Genomic DNA, 24,606 nt, shown 5'->3' on the forward strand with positions numbered 1-24,606 from the left:
CTCTCGAAAGGCCGAGAGTGAATGTCTCTGTACCTGCTGCTGGCGTGCAACGTGAATGGAGACCCTGATACTTCTGCAGACGTGAGAGCAGTCGGTGTCAGTTAGATGTTGATATTTTACTGGAGACCCAGCAATTCTGGAAGTATATAAAATGCTGAAAAATGTCAAAAAGCCGTAAAACCAGACATCTGCTAATAATTTTGGTTAAAAGAATAAGCAGGCTGCTTTTAAAAAGCAGAATGTCTGCTCCAAAACCAGATGGGCACTAACACTAGCTGCCTTATAGTGAACTGCTATTGTCTCTTTCTGGCTCACAGTATTGCCAATTAATGGTTTTGCTGAACCATGCAGCGACAAGCAAATCCAGACATTAAGTAATCCTGGATACAAGGAAATTCCTAACATGCTCAAATTGTTATGAAATCGCTCTTTGCCCTTCACAGTGCTATTATATAGCCTTAATGGTTTTCCATATTTCCTTAGGTTGTTTTTATCTCTTAGCTGGAAAATTTCCCACTTCCATACCAAAGGAAGAGAAGGTGGGCACAAAGAGGATGTATTCTCAACACAAAGGAATCACCTTGGTAAATATGATGAAAGGGGGAAAGAAATCCACACTTTATTAAAGAAATTTGGGGCGGAATTCTCCGGTATCGGCGTGATGTCCGCCGACTGGCGCCCAAAACAGCGCAAATCAGTCGGGCATCGCGCCACCCCAAAGGTGAGGAAGGCTCCGCATCTTTGGGGGCCGAGCCCCAACCTTAAGGGGCTAGGTCCGCGCCGGACGAAATTCCGCCCCGCCAGCTGGCGGAAAAGGCCTTTGGTGCCCCGCCAGCTGGCGCGGAAATGACATCTCCGGGCGGCGCATGCGCGGGAGCATTAGCGGCCGCTGACGGCATTCCCGCGCATCCTCAGTGGAGGGAGTCTCTTCCGCCTCCGCCATGGTGGAGACCGTGGCGAAGGCGGAAGGGAAAGAGTGCCCCCACGGCACAGGCCCGCCCGCGGATCGGTGGGCCCCGATCGCGGGCCAGGCCACCGTGGGGGCACCCCCAGGGGCCAGATCGCCCCGCGCCCTCCCCAGGACCCCGGAGCCTGCCCGCGCCGCCTTGTCCCGCCGGTAAGGTAGGTGGTTTAATCTACGCCGGCGGGACAGGCATTTTAGCGGCGGGACTTCGGCCCATCCGGGCCGGAGAATCGCGAGGGGGGGGGGCCCCGCCAAACGGCGCGACGCAATTCCCGCCCCCGCCGAATATCCGGTGCCGGAGAATTCGGCAACCGGCGGGGGCGGGATTCACGCCAGCCCCCAGTGATTCTCCGACCTGGCGGGCGGTCGGAGAATCTCGCCCCTGATTTTTAAGTTTCTTTCTACCTCACAGCAGCCTGCTATTTTAGTCTTCAAATTCACATGGAAGCGGTCTTGTTTATGCTGGCTATAACATATATGCTTCTGCGCACACAGGTCAATATTGTCAGCAATAATCCAACTTTCAGAATGGAAAAGGCTGGCAGTCAATTTATGAAATTAACAAAATAAAAATGCAGTAATTCGCAGAGTACACAACAGTTTCCTGCATTTCCGTAGCACTCACATCTCCAGGCCAGCATGCAGAAGCTGTGAGGATGATATTACTGCTGATTTTATGGCTCACCAACTTGGTGAAACCCATAAGTTAATAAGGTGATACTTAATGTTAAAAGCTGTGCCATCTAAACGTATCTACTTCAACACATCTGAAGCATTTGGATTGATGGAGAAACAAAATGGAATTGGATTTATTCTGGAAATAGAATATTATTACTGATAGGCAGCTTACTTTTTCTTTGTTCTCTGCAATGCCTTATATTTTTATAATCTTTATTACTGTCACAATTAGACTTACATTAACACTGCAATGAAGTTATTGTGAAAAGCCCCTAGCCGCCACATTCCGGCGCCTGTTCAGATACACAGAGGGAGAATTCAGAATGTCCAATTCACATAACAAGTCTTTCTGAACCTGTGGGAGGAACCAGGAGCACCCAGAGGAAACCCACACAGACACGGGGAGAACGTGCTGACCGTCCGCACTGACAGTAAGCCAAGCGGGATTTGGACCTGGGACCCTGGCACTGTGAAGCAACAGTGCTACCATACAGACCCTTTGCCCTTCAGACAACGCTTCTGTATAGTCTTAATAATTTTCCACATTTCTTTCAGCTGTTTTAGTATCTTGACTGGAGAATGAGAGCAGTCAGAACAGAAGGTTCATAATTGATCCCTGGTATGGAGGGATTTTGTTTTGAGATGAGGTTTAGGAGGTTGGGCCTGCGCTCAGAGTTTAGAAGAATGAGAAATGCCCTTTTTGAGACATACAGGATTCTCAGAGGGCCTGACAGGGTAGATGTTGAGAGGCTGTTTCCCCTTGTGGGAGGGTCTGAGACCAGCGGGCATAATCTCAGAGTAAGGGGTCACCCATTTAAGACAGAAATGAGAAGGAATTTCTTCTCTCAGATGACAGTGATTTTGTGGAATTCTTTACCGCAGAGGGCTGTAGAGGCTAGGTCATTAAGTATGATCATGGCTGAGACAGACAGATTTTTAATCAGTAAGGAATCAAGGGTTATGGGGTTAAGGCGGGAGAGTGGAGTTAAGGATTATCACATCAGGTCATGATCTCATTGAACAGCAGAGCAGACGCGATGGGCCGAATAGCCTACATTTGCTCCTATGTCTTATGGGGCAGGCTCCACTCCTCCCTCAGCCCTACATGGTGATGTTGCTGCCCTCCCTAACACCATTGACACACGGAAGAATCATAAGTTGCAAACACAATTCAACAGCAGAGATTTCCTGGTTAACAATCTGCATGTCTATTCAAAGTTCAGTTTTATAATTCAGATATATCAGTCCTTTGGGTATATTTGAAGACTGTTGCATCCATTGGTACTTACACAGATTAAATATAAACAGGCTGTCTCAGTTGGGAACATATTATTTACCTCTATTAGCAATGGCCATTCATCATTGAAATCCTGTTGTAATTTAACACTATCTCAATGGGATGATAATTTCATTGCCGTATCTCCTTAAATTTTAACGGCAGCTTCAAAAACAAAACTCAGTGCAATTGAAACAGTATTTATGTGGAGCACGAAGTCTGTTTCCTTCTCTCCTTCACTGTCGATTGGCATGCATCTGCCCCTGCTACAGGCACTGACTCATGCTAGATTATGATTCCCTGGGTACTGGCATTCCTAATGACCCTTCTGGACATGTTCCTGGAAAGCATATGCAACACATTCAACTGCGGGAAGTATCACATCTGAATTTAATCCTGTTCTCAACGAAAGTCCAAAGACGCACATTTTCCACCAGAGATGACTAGGCAGCAATCGAGCAAATTGTTTTCCTTTCACTCCTCCAAGGATAGAGATGGCAATATATGTTCATTAAATGAACACAGGTATTATATGCAATGCATATGTTTGCTGATACGCAAAAAAAGCTCGGTGGTGTATTCCTTTAGGAATATCTCAGTCCTGGAATCATTTTTATTTTAAGCTGTTGCACTATTGGTCGATTAGCAACAACCTCCTTGCCAAAAAAACAGATTACAATGGAGGCTCTGGTAATGTTCTGCAAGTGGTTACCATAGTTTTCTCCAAAAACTCTCATTGCCGGCAGGGGATTTGCATACATTTGAATACTTGCTGAATATTTCTAGAATCAACTGCTACTCCTTTAAATGCTGCCGATTCATAATTTCACATCCTTCCTCTTGCTACACTCCCACACACATTCATATCCAGAAAGTTATTTTGGGTGCTCAGTCATTCGATGAACACTTTACAAGTTCAAACCAGTGCATGCCAGCATTTCAACAGCATTGCTCAACTGAACTGACACCGTGTTCTCTACTGACGTCCTTGACCGTAACGCTATTTTGCACCGTCTCACTGCCACCCCCAGCTGTTTTAACCACAAATCTTTCGTAAAGTTCTCATCCTAGTGGCTTCAAATCTTTGGCCACACATTTCCAAACTTTCACTTCCATAATAAAGAATTGGATAGTCGGTGTCATCATCAAAGTTTTGAGAGACTTACTTACTTCCCTCATCAAAGAAAAAAAAATGTCACTTCTACTGCACATTCGGTATTTTTAATAATTTGTTCATGCAATGTGAACATTGCTGAACAGGTGGTGGTGAGCTGCCTTATTGTACTCCTGCAGTCCATGTGGTGCAGGTAAACCCACAGTGCTGCTAGGGAAGGAGTGGTTTGATTTTTACCCAGTGACAGTGAAGGAATGATGGTATAGTTCCAGATCAGTTTAACTTATGGCTTGGAAGGGAGCTTTCAGGTTGTGGTGCTCCCCTGTGTCTGTTATCCTTGTACTTCGAGGTGGTAGAAGTCACAGATTTAGAAGATGTGTTCAAAAGAGGCTTAGCAACTTCCTGCAGTGCATCTTGTAGGTGGCACACACTTGTTGCCACTGTGAATTGGTGGGAGAAGGAGTGAATGTTAAGGTGGTGCCAATCTGTCAGGCTGCTTAGTCCTGAATGGTGTTGAACTTTGATTGTCATCTGGGCAGATGGAGCATATTCTATCACACTTTTGACTTTGTACCTTATAGACAAGCTTTGGAGAGTCAGGAGATGAGTTACACACCACTGAATTCCCAGCCTCTGACTTATTCTTGTAGCCACTCTATGTATACAGGTAGTCCAGTTCAGTTTCTGGTCCATGGTAACCCTCCCAGAGGGGATTCAGTGTTACTAATGTCATTGAACGCCATGGGAAGATGATTAAATTCTCTCTTATTGAAGGTAGCTCTTGCCTCTGATACTTGCGTGGCTCAACTGTCACCCACTTATCAGTCCAAGTTTGATCGTTATCCTGATTTTGCTGCATGCAGGCATGGATTGTTTCAGTATCTGAGTGACATGTGAACGATACTGAACATTGTGAAATCATCAACAAACATCCCCTCTTCTGGCCAAATGTAACAATGTTCACTGCAGCATCAAATACAGGAAATGGCATTCCTTAGTGAGAACCATGCGGTACCACATTGCTTTAGTTGGAATATCACACCAAATGGCGTTCAACATTATCCTACGCCATTACAAACAGGATCCTCTGGACTCACTCCCTCACTGTCAGTTCGTAATCATTGCATTGCACCTCCAAGAAGACTTTCTACTACACCAATTAAGATGTTTTCATTTTTAATTCACTGGTGATTCTCACCTACAGCCTACACCGGACGTCTGCAGTATCAAGGCAAATGGACATTTGTTGTGGAGTGTTTTTTGGAAATAGATATATCTTTTTACTTAAATTTCACAAAATGGCATGTACTGCATGCAGATCAAAGCTGGCAGCTTGTCCAGTTGTTCTAACTTGCTGTCTTTATTACTAGTTAGTTTTATACAATGTAGAACTGCCTTGATGATTCAGTAAGGTTTAGCCAGTGAGTGCTGACTAAGTTTGTCCTAGGTACAATCTCTCATCTGTGAAGAGTTACCTTTTCTCAGTTGTAGGGTCACTATAAATGGATTAAGTGCTCTTTGATCATGGAGAGAAATTCTACCAGATCCCCTCACCAGTTTCGTATCTAAAGACAATCTCTGTCAAAAATGTACGTGTGTCCACCATACCCAGCTTGAGTTTTAAAATTCAACCACGGGACCCAGTCATCAATAATTTAGTAAGAGCATAAGAAATAAAAGCAGCAGTACACCATTCTTATTTTTGTTTTCCAAATTTCCACTTGTAAAGGAACCAGAAGGTGACCAATGCATGCTGACTCCCAGTTCCTAACTATCTGTCCCCTCTGGTTCTGGGAATTAAAAAAGGTACAAAACATACACAAGAAAGGAGGCGATTTTCACCTATTATTTCTGTTGCGAGGACACTTGATGTTACATTTTTGCAGCAAAATATTGGCCTTAATCTGATCTGATTTGAGTTGTGGAGCTGGCAAATAAATCAAAATAGATTTGTTGAAATCTTCTACAGATAGATGGTGCCCCTTTAACTTTATCCCCAAGCAGCATTTTTTTTCCCAGAAGTAAAATAGTCTAAACGGGATGAAGAACCTCAAAATTTGAAAGTCCACTGGATATACCTTGCACAGCAAGCCAAGTGTGCAGTCAATGCCTCCAAATGCTGCTGTGCAAGATTTCATTAATTTCCTTCCACATGAATTGGGGGATGGGGAGGAGGGGGAGGGGGGGGGGAACGACATTGATTTTCTGACAGTTTTAACTTGTGTCATCAACTATCACACTTCATAACAGCCAGCGTTTGCTGATGGTAACAAACTAGTATTTAGCAGCCTGTCTACAAAATGATTCTCAGATTGAAATAAATGAACAGCAATTCTTAGTTTTTGTTACTACAATAATTCTGAAGAGAAGAAAGGTTTTAGTCATACCCAACAATGTATGTGTGCAGATATGTACAAAATATGATGCTAACAAAAAATAAAAGCGCAAACTTAATTAAAATTGGTCAGATGCTCCTGTCAGATGGGCCAGAAAGAATTGTTAGCTAGCTTTCTTAGGGCTGGTAGATCACACGGGTGCAGCAAATAAAGAATAACCACGCAGAGGAACACACACCCCTAATGGGACCCACCTGACTTTCAGTTCATTAACTTAAATAGGACTGATTCCCTTGCAAACATCTGCTCCTCCCCCAATTTTGCTCTCTCCCCTGCATGCAGTTAATACAATACACGCAGGTGCAGGATCAGGAAAATCAACCCGCTGTCATTACTCTGTGTTTATTTTCTTCTTCTTCCTCTCTCACTCTCCCCTTTTCAGTGCTCCTCCTCGCAACACACTTGGCTGTGGCATTTACAAGCATTTCATCCAGCATGCCCCAGCTGAGAGCAGGAAAGAGAAACATTCATGGAACAGTGGCTATTCCATCATTTATACTCTGCTGAAAAGCTTTCGATGAAGGCTGCCGGGCGTAGGCTAGAATAACCCTTAATAATAATAACCCTTGCACAGCAATCTCAAACTTGAGTTTGTTCTCCGAAAACTAGACCACTAGATACACTTGAATAAGATATCATTCTTGGTCATGAGTCCAGGGACAACAGCTGATTGCAGAATTGGTAGGCTGGGGTCCGAGGTACCCAGAAATCTTTTGGCAAACTTACTTCAAAAAGTTACGGTCGTCTTCTTCTTCAGTGGTCACTCGTTAACGAGTATGATTGTCCACCTAAAAAACGCCATGTTACTGGTCTTGGGTCCTGTGGGCTCTTGCGCGGCAGATGAGCCCGGTCCTAGAAGCCACATCTTCAACTGTACACTTGACAGTTGTTCCTGAGAGGTGGGATCGATCCTTGGACTCTAGATCACTGTTATTCCTTTCTCGGGTTCCTTTTCCTGGCCTCCTCTTGCCGTCGGATGTCCTCGAAGAATTGTGTCCCTTTCAATCAGGAGGTTCAAATGTCATGCTGGTGTAGTAAAAGGTCTGCTCTTTGGATTTTGGGCCCAGAACTAATATACTTCACCTTGACAATAACAAAATAATTCAAAAAATGGATCCTGTACAAGCCCAGATGCCCACCAGCCACATTTCTGAGCAGATGAGTAACCATCAAATTCAGTTATCGATAAAACCTACTTCAGCTGGGAATTATTCCAGATTGAAACAAATAAAACAATTTATAAATGTTCACACAAGAAGGTCTAACACAAATGATGGTACAGTACCACCACGTGACGGGGCAACATTAAACAGTATGTTCCATTCGCATCTATTGGGCTAAATTTGCCCGATGCCCTTCAAAACTTATGTGTGGGCACCTGTGCCTCCACAGGAATCTGGAGTACCCAGGGTGTTCAGTCTGCTTCACCAGGTCGCAAACAGTGAAATTTAATTATTGGCACAAGCCTTCCGATCTTGGGAGGTGGGCATGGACTGGACTAGTGCCAATAGGTAGCTTGACCAGAGTTCATTCACATTCTGTCAACTGAATCCAACACAACACAACACAAATGTGCAGTCAGCCCCTCACTTTTCATTACATCCTGCGGTTATACCACTAAATTAAACACCGGATTTATTCCAATACTGGTTGAAGTTTGGCACCAAGTTGGTAGAATTATAATATGAAGTTAGACAGCTGATTTTCGTACATGAATGAAAATCCAAGTGTTCAAAGCTAGACATAACTTGATGCACTTGTACAAAAATCCCTCAACTCGCCATTTTAACAGAGGCAATAACCTATTTGAAATAAAATGAATATGCTAATACTCTCTTTAAATATCAGGAGAGGAGTTTCATTGGAGCGATTTAAGTAATGGTGGAATAACATGGCGAGCAATAATTTCCAGGCTATAATATTAAAGAAAACATAGTTTTTGGAAGCTGACATAAAACATGTGCCACAGTGGCTGGTGTTCAGTGTAGTTACGCAATTATCATTTTGCAATAAAGACAGTGCACAATCTACACATAATTCATAATTTTCAACTGACTCATCAATTATCCTCAAACTCCACGCATTTGAGGAAGTGGAAGAATGCTCATGCAACAGCACTCTGCAGTGGAAACCCTGGCAGACCTTCGCCTCCCAAACCAAAGGGTGCTCAGGCCAACAATTCCTTCCTTGGAACTGCCTTGGCAGAGATCAATTCATCCATCATAGACTGCGGAACTGAAACCAAGACTTCCCTGGGACATCAGAGGAGCTTGCTTGCCACCTTCTTGTCAGAAAGGCAAACTCGGAACCAACTTCAAAGAAATAGCAACCAAGCAGAACAAACTTCTACAAATTATCTTTTGAGAGTTCTAATTTTCATAAGTCCCCAAAAATCCAACAATAGGGTCATAAATACCAATGCAAAACAGTAACACAAAACCAACTTCAGTTCAAGTTGCATTCTTGGCACTACTGGGCATTATGTTAATTATGCTCAATTTCTGTCTCTCCCAACTGGGAGGACTTTGTAAGAGGAGATCTGAAAGTCTTAAGGGAGAAGAACAAAAAAAAGGCATTATTACTACTAAAAAGTACAATCAACTTTACAATTCACATCAGACCATGTTTCTCTAAACTGTTTTCAGGCCACCCACTGAGAAAACAGGAGGAGTGCAGATGAGGACGTGTGGTGAAAGATATGGGGGGCGATTCTCCGAGCCCCGTGCAGGGCCGGAGAATCGCCGCAACCGCGACACAACACCGGCGCGTGATTCTACGAGGTGCAGAGAATCGGTGCCATTCGCGCCGGCGCGTTTGACGCGGCGCCGGCTGTGGGCCGCTGTAATTGGCGGGGCCGCCGATTTTCCAGCCCGGCTGGGCCGGGCAGCCGTGCAGATACGACAGAGTCCTGCCGGCACCATTCACCCCTGGTCGCTGCCGGCGGGAACTCGGCGCCAAGGGCCGGGGGGGCGGCCAGTGGGGCGGGGGAAAGCGCTCCTTCACCGGGGTGGGGAGGGGAGCCTCCGATGGGGCCTGGCCCACGATCGGGGCCCACCGATCGGCGGGCTGGCCTCTCCCCCCTCCAGGCCTACTTTGTTGCACGGCCGGCCCCTGAATCCCCATGCCATGTTGCGTCGGGGCCGGCGCGCGGAAGAAGTCCCCCACGCTTGCGCAGGTTGGCGCGGCCCAACTGTGCATGCGCAGGTTGGCGAAGCGCCTATTTGACGCCAGGAAGGGAGGCTGGAGCACCGTGAACCGCTCCAGCACCGTGCTGGCCCCCTGTGGGGGACAGAATCGGTCATCCCCGTGCACGTTTCGCGCCGTCGTGAAACGCGACAGCGTTCCCGATGGCGCGAACACTTAGTCTCCGTTTTGGAGAATCGCCCCCCATGTTATGCAACTCACAAATGAATCAATTACATCCCCCAATTACACAATTGTACAATTAAATATTGGTCAATATAGGTAGACTCCTGAACACAAGGCTTGTACTGTTTACAGGAACGACTAGCAAACCAGAGAGATTGTTACAGTTTGTAACAGAAAACTTCCAAATGAATCATTGCGTTTACACCATTCACGGTTCTTCACGTTTCGAATCCTGAATTTAACCAGGTCTGAACCTTGTATGCACACATGGAAGCAGTATACTGCACTGATTGGCTCATTTATGATTATGATTCATGGTCTTTAACAAGTTCAATTGGCCCTATGCCATTTCTGACATTTTGCAAGCATTTCTAAAACTATGTTCTTATTGAACAGAAGGGATGCATGCTCACACACAGACGATTAATGTACTGAAACCTTTTCTCCACGTTATATCAATCTTCATCCATGAGTATTTACGGGCAGCACGGTTGCACAAGTGGATAGTACTGTGGCTTCACAGCGCCAGGGTCCCAGGTTCGATTCCCCGCTGGGTCACTGTCTGTGCGGAGTCTGCACGTTCTCCCCATGTCTGTGTGGGTTTCCTCCCACAATGCAAAGATGTGCAGGTTAGGTGGATTGGCCATGATAAATTGCTCTTAGTGATCAAATATTTTAGGAGGGGTTATTGGGTTACGGGGGTAGGGTGGAAGTGAGGGCTTAAGTGGGTCGCTGCAGACTCGATGTGCCAAATGGCCTCCTTCTGAACTGTATGTTCTATTGGTTCAGAAAGCTTCATAGATATATTGTTCCCAAAAGCCCTTGCAAATGGACTACTAACAACAAAGTGAGATGGCACCTGGTAGCCACTGCTCTGGAGCTTATATTCTCACCTTAGCCCGTGCTAACTTTGACGTTTGAATGTCAAGACTTAGAAACACCAAGAGCGTTCAAAGAATCAATTCATGTAACTGCACAAACAACAGTCAAGTGTATAAACAATAAACATTAGACCACGATTCTATCTGTGAATGTGTCCATAATACACGCTGCCCCAATACTTGCAAACTCATTTGTAATGCAGCCAAATGTGCTCATCATGGCACGGGTTCCAGTTCAAATCATGTTCCCACTCTGCTGTTGAAACTTTTATCATGTATAACCATTACTATGCTCAATTTAAAAATAGATCTCTTGTATATGTTTATCTAAAGTGCTGTGGATGCAATCCATCACTCATGGTCATTAGTGGAATTTTGTAATAAGTACAGCATCCATAATTTTCCCGGCTGCAGGACTGTTTCATTAAGTATAATGACAAAATATGTTAGTCAAGCTACATATTTACATCGTAACATAATATTATTTGGTGTCAGTGTGCAATATAAAGACAACTACATTTTAGCTGCACAGAGATAGGAAGGGATGATGCCATGGAGAGTGTTGAACATGAGGATAATCGTTTTAAAATCAAGACATTGCTTGATCAGCAGCCAAGGTAAGTCAGCGATTACAGTGTAAACGGTGCTTGGTGTGGGTTAAACATATCAGGCCCTTCGAGCCTGCTCCGCCATTCATTATGATCATGGCTGATCACCAAGTTCACTACCCCGATCCCGTCTTCCCCCCCATATCTCTTGATCCCTTTAGCCCCAAGAGCTAGATCTACTTCCTTCTTGAAATTACACAACATTTTGGCGTCAACTACTTTCTATGGTAGCAAATTCTAAAGATTCACCACTCTCTGGCTGAAGAAATGTTTCCTCACCTCAGTTCTAAAAGGTTTACCCCTTATTCCCAAACTATAACCCCTAGTTTTGGACTCCCCCATCATTGGGAACATTCTTTCTGAATCGACCCTGTCTAATCCTGTTAGAATTTTGTAAATTTCCCATCTCACTCTTCTGAACTAAGATCCTCTTATGACAGTCCCGCCATCCCAGGAATCAGCCAGGTAAACCTACGCTGCATTCCATCCATAGCAAGAACATCCTTCCGCAGACAAGGACACCAAAACTACACACAATACTCCAGGTGTGGCCTCACAAATGCCCTATACAGGACATGGACAGCAGAGTTTTGGATGACCTCAAGTTTACAGAGGGTAGAATGCGAGATGCCAGCCAGAAACAAACTGGAATAGTCGAATTTAGAGGTAACAAAGGCATGAATCAGTGAAAAGAATCGGCAAGGCCATCCTGATCACCACATCAATAAAATTCAGTTACTTTGGTTCCAATAGTAAGCAAGCCAAAGATAAAGGATGCAGTTGTGGGACAAAATGGAGTGCGAAGCCATCTATGATCATTTATTCTTGCTACAAGTATGTTCTTTTTTCTATTTGAAATGAATAAACTACCAATATGTGCATAAATCACATGTGGGAAAACTCAATCTGTCTGCTAATGTACATGGATATTTATAAGGAAATCAAGGCTGGAATTCTCTGGCTCCAGACAGGGAGATATTATTGAGAAAGAAATACATTTTTTCTAAAGTCATTATCATTCCAGTCACTGGATATCAATATACTGGCATACCCTATGTATACAACACAAATGCCATTCAGATTTGAATGTGCTTCCATGGCTTATTAATATAAATGAACTAGCTGTATCTCTGAACTTTCCTTTACCAACATTATTTTTTGAAAAACAAGAATATTTCTGCTTCATCTATGACAACAATTCGCACCTTTAGTATAAAAATAATCGCAATGTGCTTCATGAATAAGACATTTTAAAAACTATGGGATGTTTGACAACAGCTAGTCGCGGAGGGGTCAATTTTGGGAGAAGACCCCACTGCCCCAAGTGGCCCATTTAAGTTGAGTTCTTCGCCATTAAATCTTCCAGGAGTAGGTCCATGAACCAACCACACACCTACATGTTATGTGTCAAGCACAGCATTTCAATGGCAGGAATCATAGCATTCAGATAGTAAAGAAACACTTTCACTGCTATTATCGCAGTGTTATTAACATACTCCTGTGCTCTTTTCACAGGTTGAATGATCCAGGCATCCTGCTCCTGGTGCTTTCCAGCAGCAGAGAATACACCAAATTAATTACTGTAGAATAGGTTTTACCAATATGGTGCTCCCAGCAGGGGATATAGTACTCCAACCCTGATTCTGCACTCCATGGGGCATGTGAACCTGCCCTTATAAACCATCTGGTGTGGTAATGGTACAAAGAATAAAGCTATCCCCACGATTAATGGAATACTGTTATACAAACAACCTGATCTTAATGTCTCCTTACCACAATGTCATTAAGGAGGTTGCTATCTGGCACAAAATCAATTCAGCATTGAAAGATTCAATCCACTCCTGCCCCTCCCCACTTTGAAGATCAGTACTTCATGGTTACCAGCTGAAGTAAGTGCCACAATATTGAGAGTGTCATATTGTCGACCCAGACTCATCTAGCTAGGCAAAATCTGTTGTCCGCATTATTTTACTTTTCCATAAACTAGCTCAAAGTTACATTACGCAAGTTCAATGGCATTTTTAAGACAAGTTTAACCTGGAATGCGCTATGGAATGTGAGGTGCTGTCCAGGAATAATTTGTCCTTTTGTCTAAAGCAGCTCAATAATGAAGTGTCAGCAGTAAACGTGTGTATGAGAAACCTAAATTCCCTTCCTTACGAGCATTTCTCATTTGTAAAGCTGTTTCTGAATATCAGAATCTGAATTAGCGTCATTTCTTAATCAGGCCTGTCAAGTCTGACACAGCAGGTGTAGCATTCACCCATTTTGACCTCGTCTCATGCTTTAATTTTCAAATCACACAGTAAACCACTGATGTAGAAAATTTGCGAAATAAGCCAATTGATCATGGGCAGTAAAGATTCAAAGGGACAGCACTGCAGGAGAAGGATTAAAAACAGCAGCAAGAGAAAGGATGAAGCAGTGAGAAGCGGTTTTGATGCATCCATGAAAGAGTGAAAGACACAGTGGGAGAAGTTAAGATTGAGGCGCCCCAGGTACCTGAGAGTCTTGCACCTCCCCACTCTCTTTTGTGGTGTCTACCACTGATTCCCCACTTAGTTCACAATAGGCTCGGTCACTGTCCGTGTCATTTGGCTGGCTGTTGGTAAATGTGAGAACAACAAGAGTTTTACACAAACGTAATATAATTTTCTCAGAAATCTTTAAAGATCATTTTGGATCTTTCTCTGAATCCCTTATCGGTGCCTTTTCCATTAAGAGGCCTAATCTGATAATATACTGCCTACTACATTTTCACCTCTATTCTCTCAGGGCTCAACTATTCCAATGTTCTCCTAACCCGCCTCTCATCTTCCACCCACAAGAAACTCCAGCTCAATAAACTGCTGCACCCATATTCTATCCCACAGCAAGTCTTGGTGTTTAACTATATTCAGGTGATGGGCCTTAACTGGGGATATGCTTGTGCTCCTATCTCTCAGATTTGTTACAGCGCAGAATGAGGTCATTCAACCCATCATGTCTACACTGGGTCTTCGACTGAAGTAGTTGCTCAGTTGGCTGGATGGCTGGTTAGTGATGCGGAGCAATGCCAACAGCACGGGTTCAGTTCCCGTACCGGCCGAGGTTATCCATGGAGGCCCCGCCTTCGCAATCTTGCCCTTTGTCTAAAGTGCGGTAACCCTCAGGCTAAATCACCACCGGTCAATTCTCAAAGGGGACAGCATCCTATGGTCCGCTGGAATTATGGCAGCATTTACATTTTATCTACTCTGTCCAGACCCCTCAGGATTTTATCTATCTGTAAAATTCTACCAGCTGCTGTGGTAAGATTTGATTTCATCAGCCCAGAGCCTGGGCCTCTGGATTACAAGTCCAGTGATGTTAAGAGGACACATGAGAAGACTGAAACTGCGTTCTGTGAGTTTGGAGATGCATGTCTGATACTATAATGCTAGGCTTCAGTTCTATCTTTCACTCCCTGACAACCTGCAGTGTAACAATGATCATCCAAAACCCGCGTCCTTTCTGACCAACACTGGTCCTCAGTGCTCCCATGCCCCAAATTTTCAATTTTGTTGAAACCAGAGGGCAGCACGGTGGCGCAGTGGTAGCATTGCAGTCTCACGGCGCCGAGGTCCCAGGTTCGATCCCGGCTCTGGGTCACTGTCCATGTGGAGTTTGCACATTCTCCCCATGTTTGCGTGGGTTTCGCCCCCACAACCCAAAGATGTGCAAGGTAGGTGGATTGAACACGCTAAATTGCCCCCTTAATTGGAAAAAATGAATTGGGTACTCTAAATTTTTTTTTTTTTTTAAATGTTGTTGAAACCACTCTTGTGACTTCACCCCTCCCTATTTACAGTCCAGTAGCTTCCCCAGACCTGTAGCTCCCCACATCCCCATACCCCAAACAAATTTTATGTTCCTCTGGCTCTGGCGATTTATACATCTCCCTTTGTCCCATGGCTGCAGTCACCACACCTCACAATCTGGAATTCCATCTCCAAGTTTATTCTCATGTCCACCTACTTCTCCTCCTTCAAGACCCTCCGTTAAGAGATTCCTTAAATACCATCCACTTAAATAAGCGATTGGTCACCTCCCTTCTAATTAGGTCACTGTAAAACACTTCAAGCGACATTAATCTCCATTAGTAATGTGGTATAAATGCAACTGTTGCTGAAAGGGAGAAAGGCTGCTATATTATTCCTCTGGTCAAGAGATGCTAGTTAGTATGCACCCATTTGATTTTACATCACCCCTGTAAGGATAAACGGACGTCAGACTGATCGACCTTCAGGAGTCCCTTCTGAAAATGGGAAAATGCAGTTCAGTCAAATCACATTAGAGAAAAAAAACTCCTCAGGTTCACTGCATTTTCTGTTAGCATGTGCAATACAGTGTGTTGGTTCTTAAGTCAGTCAAGATAGTGGGCGTGATTCTCCGACCCCCCACCGGGTCGGAGAATCGCCGGGGGCTGGCGTGAATCCCGCCCCCGCCATGTCCCGAATTCTCCGGCACCAGAGATTCGGCAGGGGCGGGAATCGCACCGCGCCGCGCCGGTCCCACCACCGGCGATTCTCCGGCCCGTGATGGGCCGAAGTCCTGCCGCTGTCAACCCTCTCCTGCCGGCGTGGATTAAACCACCTTTTGAACGGCGGGACAAGGCGGCGGAGGCGGGCTTCGGGATCCTGGGGGGGGCGCGGGGCGATCTGGCCCTGGGGGGTGCCCCCACAGTGGCCTGGGCCACGATCGGGGCTCAACAATCTGCGGGTGGGCCTGTGCCACGATGGCACTCTTTTTCTTCTGCCTTCGCCATGGTCTTCACTATGGCAGAGGTGGAAGAGACCCCCTCCCCTGCGCATGCATGGGGATGACGTCAGCAGCCGCTGACGTTCCCGCGCATGCATCACCTGGCGAAGACCTTTTGCCGCCGACTGGCGTGGCGCCAAAGGACTTTCCCGCCAGCCGGTGGAGCGGAAATCATTCCGGCGCGGGCCTAACCCCTCAAGGTGAGGGCCTGGCCCCTAATAGTGCAGAGACCTCCGCACCTTTGAGGCAGCCCGACGCCGGAGTGGGTCCCGCCACTCCATTACGCCGGAACCCTCCGCCCCGCCGGGTAGGGGAGAATCCCGCCCAGTGTTTTTATTTACATATTTTGAAAAATACTCAAGCATCGATATTATTTCACAATCACTCATTGAACTGCTTGCCATATCATAAATATTATGCTGAAAAAAGGACATGTACCAGAAAAACTGATGAATAATTCTAAAATATTAGTATCAGGTGATATGCCACGAATGGGAACATGTCAATGACAAAATGATTTCATTTTAGTCGTCTTAATAGTTTATGGTTTTTACAAATATAACTTTTTATTCAATAAATCTACTCCGGGATTTAGTTATGTCAAAATTGAAAGCATATATTTAGTATTTAGGTGTATTCCAATTTCCACCCCTTTCTCACCTTCACATGGTCCATCTCAGATGTTTCCCTTCCCTTCCGTAACCTCTCCATTTCTGCTGTATATTCATTATACCAATATTCATTACAGACCCACTGACTCCCATAGCTACCTTGATTACAGCTTCTCACAGCCTAGTTCCTGAAAGGACTCCATCTCCATTCCCCTAGTATCTCTGCCTCAGTTGCACCCTTTTTGATGCCAACTTCGAAAAAAGTGCTTCTGTCATGTCTGTCTTTTTCCCAGAGCAAGGCTTCCCTCCATTTTTGTTGCGAGCACTCAACCGTGTCCGACCCATCTCCCGCACCTTTGCCTCACTCCTTCCTCTCCCTCCAAGAACTCACTTTTCACCCCACCAGCTTCTGCATTCAAAGTATCATCCTCTGCCATTTCTGCCAAATCCAGCATGATGCCAACACGATGCCATCACAAATCATGGGCGGGGGGCGGCGTGAATCCCGCTCCCGCCGGCCGCCGAATACTCCAGCAACGGAGATTCGGTGGGGATCGAGCCCGTCGGCACCCCCCCGATTCTCCGGCCCGCGATGGGGCGAAGTCCCGCTGCTTCTATGCCGATCCCGCTGGCGTAAATTAAACCAGGTCCCTTACCGGCGGGACCTGGCGGCGCGGGCGGGCTCCGGGGTCCTGGGTGGGGCGCGGGGCGATCTGGTCCCGGGGGGTGCCATCACGGTGGCCTGGCCCGCGATCGGGGCCCACCAATCCGCGGGTGGGCCTGTGCCGTGGGGGCACTCTTTTCCTACGCGCCGACCATCAGCCTCCGCCATGGCCGACGCGTAGATGACCCCCCCGCGCATGCGCGGGGATGACATCAGTAGCCGCTGACGCTCCCACGCATGCGTGGACTCGCGCCGGCCGCGGAGTCCCTTCAGCCCTGGCTGACGTGGCACCAAAGGCCTTCCACGCCAGCCGGCGGGGCGCCAACCACTCCGGGGCGGGCCTAGCCCCTAAAGGTGCGGGCCTAGCCCCTAAAGGTGCGGAGGATTCCGCACCTTTGGGGCGTCCCGACACCAGAGTGGTTCACGCCACCACGTCCCGCCGGGACCCCCTGCCCCGCCATGTAGGGCTGAATCCCGCCCCCATATCTTCCCAGCACTCCCTCCCCCACCCCGTCAGCAATCTGCAGGAACTACTCCCTCGATGCCACTATGGTCCACTCCTCCATCACCCCAAGCCCTTGATCCCCTTCCCACGGCTCCTTCCCATGAAATCACAGAAGATGTAACACTTGCCCCTTTACCTCCTCCCACCTCACTATTCAAGTCTCCAAACACTCCTTCCAGGTGAAGCAAAATTTTGCTTGTACCTGCTTCATTTTGGTCTTTTGATTTCACTGCTCTCAATGTGATCTCCTCTACACTGGGGAGACTAAATGCAGACAGGGTGACCGCTTTGCAGGACGCCTTCGCTCCGAGACTAACCTTCCTGTCGTTTATCATTTCAACTCACCATCTTGTTCTCATGCCATTATGTCCGGCTTTGGCCTACTGCAATTCTCCAGTGAAGACCAATTCAAATTGAAGAAACCAACACCTCAGGCGAGATTAACCAACCCCCCGCCGGGTCGGAGAATCGCCGGGGGATGGCGTGAATCCCGCCCCCGCCGGTTGCCAAATTCTCCGGCACCGGAGATTCGGCGGGGGCGGGAATTGCGCAGCGTCGGTTGGCGAGCCCCCGCCCCGCGATTCTCCGGCCCGGATGGGCCGAAGTCCCGCTGCTAGAATGCCTGTCCCGCCGGCGTGGATTAAACCACCTCTCTTACCGGCGGGACAAGGCGGTGCGGGCAGGCTCCGGGGCGATCTGGCCCCGGAGGGTGCCCCCACGGTGGCCTGGCCCGCGATGACGGCCCACCGATCCGTGGGTGGGCCTGTGCCGTGGGGGCACTCTTTTCCTTCCGCCTTCGCCAAGGTCTCCACCATGGCGGAGGCGGAAGAGACCCCCTCCACTGCGCATGCGCGGGGATGCCGTGAGCGGCCGCTAACACTCCCGCGCATGCACTGCCCGGCAATGTCATTTCCGTGCCAGCTGGCGGGGCACCAAAGGCCTTTTCCGCCAGCTGGCGGGGCGGAAATCAGTCCGGCATGGGCCTAGCCCCTCAAGGTTGAGGCTCGGCCTCCCAAGATGCGGAGGATTCCGCACCTTTGGGACGGCGCGATGTCGGACTGATTTGCGCCGTTTTTGGCGCCGGTCGGCGGACATCGCGCCGATACCGGAGAATTTCGCCCCTCGCCTTTTGATTCGGCACATTACTCACTTTCTGGACTCAACACGGAGTTCATCAACTTTAGGCTGTGAATATTCTCCTTTTGGTTTTTTTAGGTTTGTCCCAATGCAAACAATGCCCCCCCCCCCCAAAAAAAAACAGGGCCACCTGTCACTTATTCCATTGTTTTGCTGTCACCAACCTTTGTTCTCCTATTCACATATTCTGCCATTTTAGCAGTCTGCCATTATCATCACCTTTGTTAACGAATGCGACCATTAACATGCCGTTTGTCTTGTGCCCATGTCAATCTCTCCTGAGCTCCCACCTATCCATAACCTCCTATTCTTCTACACCTTCTCCACACCCCTTTCCAACTATATAACCCGCCACATTTCCATCCCTCTTCAGCTCTGAAGAAGGTCATACGGACTCAAAAACATTAACTCTGTTTCTCTCTCCACTGCGCTGCCATACCAGCAAAATATATCCAGCATTTCTGTTTTTATTTCAGATTTCCAGCATCCAGAGTATTGTGTGTTTATTTTAGCATTTAGGTGCATCCTGATTATATGTTGTTGACCAAATGTTCACCTCTTTCCTTTCTAGCCTCGGTCTCTATGGGTACTGGTACTGCTTCAGTACTTTACCATATGGTTTCTTTGAAATGGAATAAAAGCGCTTGGTGCATTTCCACAATTCTAATTATATATATTTTTCCTACCAACCTTTCGAGCACACGCAAACCGCATGAGAAACATATTTGTTATAAATCTCTGGCATGCTACACAATTTTCCTAATACAGTAAGTGTTATGCACGAAGAACGAAAACTCAAGGTGAAGTGGAACATCATTCTCTAATGTAAACAGCAGCACAGTCTGTCTACAGGCCATTTCAAATATTTATGTCAGAACAGCACTCATCGACCTTAACACATGCTATGATAGCAGACACTGAGCAGCTCTTTGCAGTTCCGAAATGGTACTGTGCTAGGACGGTGAGTGTTGTGAAGGCTGCCCCTAGGTTCAGTAACATGGCAGGCCTCACAGCACGGGCTGCAACAGGAAAGTAATCATTCAAGGGCAGTTGGCTAAATGAAGGAATTTGTACTCTCTTTTTTCTGACTGAGAATATTCCGTGACCCAACAAGTGGGTTTCCACAGGGCATAGACCCAGTCTAAAAAAATTATCAAGAGCAGAACTTCTGCCTCTGTTGGAGACTTGAAGAACAACATCCCTAGGTGCTCCTCTGCTGTCGTTACACCTCTACAACCTGAGGGCAACCTGAGACATTATTGCGGTAATGTAAAGAGTTTAACAGACTACAAAGCAGAAGTTAAACCATCTTAAATTTGAACATGCAATTTGAAGTGAAGAAATCTGGCAAACCCAACAGTAGACTCCCAGGGACCCTAACCAAAATTAGATCAACATAGGGCAGCAGAGTGGCACAGTGGTTAGCACTGCTGCCTCAGTGCCAGGACCTGGGCTCAATTCCGGCCTTGGGTGACTGTGTGAAGTCTTATCGTTCTCCCCGTGTCTGCGTGGGCTTCCTCCGGGTGCTCGGGTTTCCTCTCACGGTCCAAAGATGTCCAGGTTAGGTGGATTGGCCAATCTAAAATTGCCCCTTAGTATTCAGGGATGTGCCTTTGAGGTTGGGTTACTGGGTTGCAGGGGATCGGGTGGGGTGCTCTTTCAGAGGGTCGGTTCAGACTCAATGGGCCAAATAGCTTCCTTCTCCACTGTAGGGATTCTATGATTTCTATGTGCACTCAGTAATAAACGTAAAATTGATGCTTAACCTCAAAGCACTCTTCGGACACAGGCAAAAAGAAAAAGGCAACAAATAATTAGGGCTCTAGGAAAGGCCCTTCTGGACCAGAAGGAGCAAGACGGATGGTCCAGGCTCCTCAAAGGTTTAGGCCTCACCTCCCCAGTCACAAATCCGTGCCCACGATAACCTGAGTGCTGTGGACCATTCCTTGTGTCACCCAACATTGTGTTTTCACCCACTAGCTCCAAGTGAGAAGCTGACTTGAGGCATTCAGATGACGCTCGGGAGTTAAAACCTGACCGTTCAGAAAAAAGGTACTCAAATCAGCCAGTGCTAAGAGTGAAGAACTTTGCAATTATTGCACTTCACTGGAATGTATGGGACGTTTTTCTATGTTAATGACACAATGTAAATGCAAATTGTTGTTGACAACATGAATTTTAATGGCGAGAACTCCTTGTCCGTTCCTGACCTTAGAAATCTCTCGAGATCAGGAACAAATTGTCATAATCTTTACACCCACATTATTCCCAGCACAAGCAGAACAATACCAAGAAACTTTAGTTATTGATGTATTGTGTGATCGAATGAGGAGTTGATCATTTGGTCCTTTGAGCTTGATCCACCCACCATTCAATAAGGTCATGGCTGATCTGATTTTAACCTTAACTTCACATTCCTGCCTACCCCAATAACCTTTCACCCCCTTGTTTATCTAAAGTCTCTCTGGCTCTGCCTTAAATGTATTCAAAGACTCTGCCCCAACCACCTTTTGGGGAAGAGAATTGAAAAGTCTCACAACTGTCAGAGAGAGAGTTTTTCCCTCATTCTGTCCTAAATGGACAGAATATCTTGAATAATAGTAATAATCTTTTTTAGTGTCACAAGCAGGTTTACATTAACACTGCAATGTACTGTGAAAATCCCCTAGTCACCACATGACAGCACCTGTTCGGGTACACTGAGGGAGAATTCAGAATATCCAATTCACCTAACAGCACATCTTTCGGGACTTGAGGGAGGAAACTAGAGCACCTGGAGGAGACCCATGCTGACACGGGGAGAACGTGCAGACTCCGCACTGACAATGACCCAAACCGGGAATTGAACCCTGATCTCTGGCGCTGAGAAGCAACAGTGCTAACCACTGTGCTACCATGCCCCCAATAAACAATAACTGAGTTCTAGATTCTCCCACACACCTCCACCCTATTCCCGTAACCCCACCTAACCTTTTTTGTTTGGACACTAAGAGCAATTTAGAATGGCCAATTCACCTAACCTGAACATCTTTGGACTGTGGGAGGAAACCGGAGCACCCGGAGGAAAAGCACGTAGACATGGGGAGAACGTGCAGACTCCACACAGACAATGACCCAAGCCGGGAATCGAACCTGGGATCTTGGCAATGTGAAGCATCAGTGCTAACCACTGGGCTACCATCCACACAGTTTGTAAGCACCTCAAGCCTGCAAGATCTGAGTCTCCTGCACTGCTGTCTTCTTTGGTCTCTTTACCGGTCTCACTCATGGTCACATCCTCCTGTCCAGGCGACTGAACAAAACAGATGACCATATTCCAAGAGGTATGACCGTCTTCTGGAACAAAATGCCCAATAGCTTCATAAAATATATATGTGCATGTAAATTCATAGAAATTCACTACAAAATACAGAGAAAGAAACCACCTGAAACGAATAAGGGCAAGGAGCAATTCTAACCAGTAAAGAAGCTGGGAAGGCATTAGAAATCGACAGAAAGATTTTGTTGTTTTAATTAGGATGTCAGTGAGGTGGAATTTGTAATCACAACTGTACTGGGAGCAGAGAAATAGATAACATACAAACACACAAAAGGCATTTTTAAATTGAGAAAATGGTGTTGAATGTCTTCACTCAGTACAAAGATTGGAAGCTCTTCACCTTGTGCATATCCTGCTTGCTGCCATCAGCCTTTATGTACCTTTTTCATGGCAACATTATCTGATGGACAGATGGCACCAGTGAATAGAAAGGAGAGCAACTCACACAGATTGCATGCCTCACTTTCAGCACCATTCTTTTAGGGTTGCATATTAAATGCACAGTGTCACTTTTAAATTAATTCATGAGACATGACCATTGTCGCAAGGCCAGTTTTTGTTGCCCATCCCTCATTGCTCGATGAGGTGGTGGTGAGCCGCCTTCTTGAATTCTACCAGTCAATATACTGTTGTTACAGCCTGAGTGCTGGTCGGTAGAGAGTTCCAGGGCTTTGACCCAGGCACAGTTAAAGAGGCGCTGTAGTTCCAAGTCATGATGCTGTGCGACTTGGGAGGGTGGTGTTCCCATGTGCCTGGTGCCCTTGTTCTTCTGGGTGGTACAGGACAAGGGTTTGAAAGGTGTTAACGAAGGAGTCTTGGAAAGTTGCAGGTGCAACATGCAGTTGGTGCCGCACCTCTGCGCGGGTGGTGGAGGGAGTGAATGCTGAAGGTGGCAGATGGAGTGCCAATCAAGTGGCGGCTTTGTCCTGGATGGTGTTGAGCTTCTTTGTGATGTTGTTGGATAAGAAAAATCCAGCAAGTGGGGGAGTACTCCATCACACTCCTGACTGCTTTGTAAATAGTGGACAGGCCGTGGAGAATCAGGTGCCACTCACCATAAAATTCCCAGCCGTGAGTATTTATGCAGTTATGTTTGCAGTCGACCCCCACCTCCCACCCCCCCACACACCAATTATGCCAACGAAAGATGATGTGAATTTCTCTTTAACTGATCATTGCATGGCACTTGTGTTGCACAGGTGTAGGTTACCACTTATCAACCCAAGTCTAAATGTTGTCCACACCTTGCTGCATCTGGGCATGGATGGACTGGTTAATTGCCCGAGGAGTTGGGTGGCATGGTAATCTAAGACCTTGTCTTTTTTCTCAGGTGTAATAGATCACTTGACAATACAAGAGCATTGGGTTCATCTCGTCACAATTCATCTCTCAACCAACATCTAAAAACAGCTCGGGCGTGATTCTCTGCTCCCACGCCGGTTTGGAGAATCGCCTGGGTCGCCAAATTTTCCCGTGACGCCGGTCCGACGCCCTCCTGCGATTCACGGAAGCGGACAGATCGGCACAATCGCGTTTTGCGCGGCACGGTCCAGTGAATTGCCCAAGACAGCCAAAATGGCGATTCATCGGTACCCCCGCGATTCTCAGTGCCAGATGGGCCGAGCGGCCTGCCCAAAACGGCGGGTTCCCCCCGGCACCGTCCACACCTGGTCGCTGCCGGTGGGAACAGCACGGGATCGCTTGGGGGGGGGGGAGATCCTGCACCGGGGGGGGGCCTCAAATGGGGTCTGGCCCGCGATCGGTGCCCACCGATTGTCGGGCCGGCCTCTCTGAAGGAGGACCTCCTTTCTTCCGCAGCCCCGCAAGATCCGTCGGACATCTTCTTACGGGGCGGACTCGGGGAGAACGGCAACCACGCATGCACTGGTTGGCGTCGGCCAACCCACGCAAACGCGGGTGACGCCAGTTATGCGGCACCGACCGCGTCATGTATGCGGCACCGCCTTTACGCGGCGCCAAGGCTTGGCACGCATAAATGACGCGGCGCCGCTTCTAGCCCATTTTCGGGCCCTGAATCGGTTGGGATAGGGGCCGTTTCGCGCCGTCGTGAACCTCGACGCCGTTCACGACGGCGCGAATACTCTGTCTCCATTTCAAAGAATCGCGCCCCTCATCTTTGAGGCATAGCAGGGCAGCACGGTGGCACAGTGGTAGTACTGCAGTCTCACGGCGCCAAGGTCCCAGGTTCAAAATTGGCTCTGGGTAAACTCCGTGTGGAGTCTTCACATTCTTCCCACCTGTTTGCGTGGGTTTCGTCCCCACAACCCAAAGATGGGCAAGATAG

General features: G+C 47.0%; 1 protein-coding gene across 8 annotated transcripts in view; it reads right to left on the bottom strand.

Moving 5' to 3' along the window:
• The window catches only part of LOC140391985 (F-box-like/WD repeat-containing protein TBL1X), a 424,525-nt gene that overhangs the window by 172,034 nt on the left and 227,885 nt on the right, over positions 1-24,606 (bottom strand). The window contains exon 3 of one of the 8 annotated variants that reach the window (XM_072477098.1): positions 13,789-13,888. The exons of the other annotated variants lie outside the window; for them this stretch is intronic. The gene's annotated coding sequence lies outside the window, so the exon portion shown is untranslated. The remainder of the gene's footprint in view (positions 1-13,788; positions 13,889-24,606) is intronic. 8 annotated transcript variants of the gene reach the window in all.

Source organism: Scyliorhinus torazame, chromosome 15, assembly GCF_047496885.1.
Source record: "Scyliorhinus torazame isolate Kashiwa2021f chromosome 15, sScyTor2.1, whole genome shotgun sequence".
Lineage (NCBI taxonomy): Eukaryota > Metazoa > Chordata > Chondrichthyes > Carcharhiniformes > Scyliorhinidae > Scyliorhinus > Scyliorhinus torazame.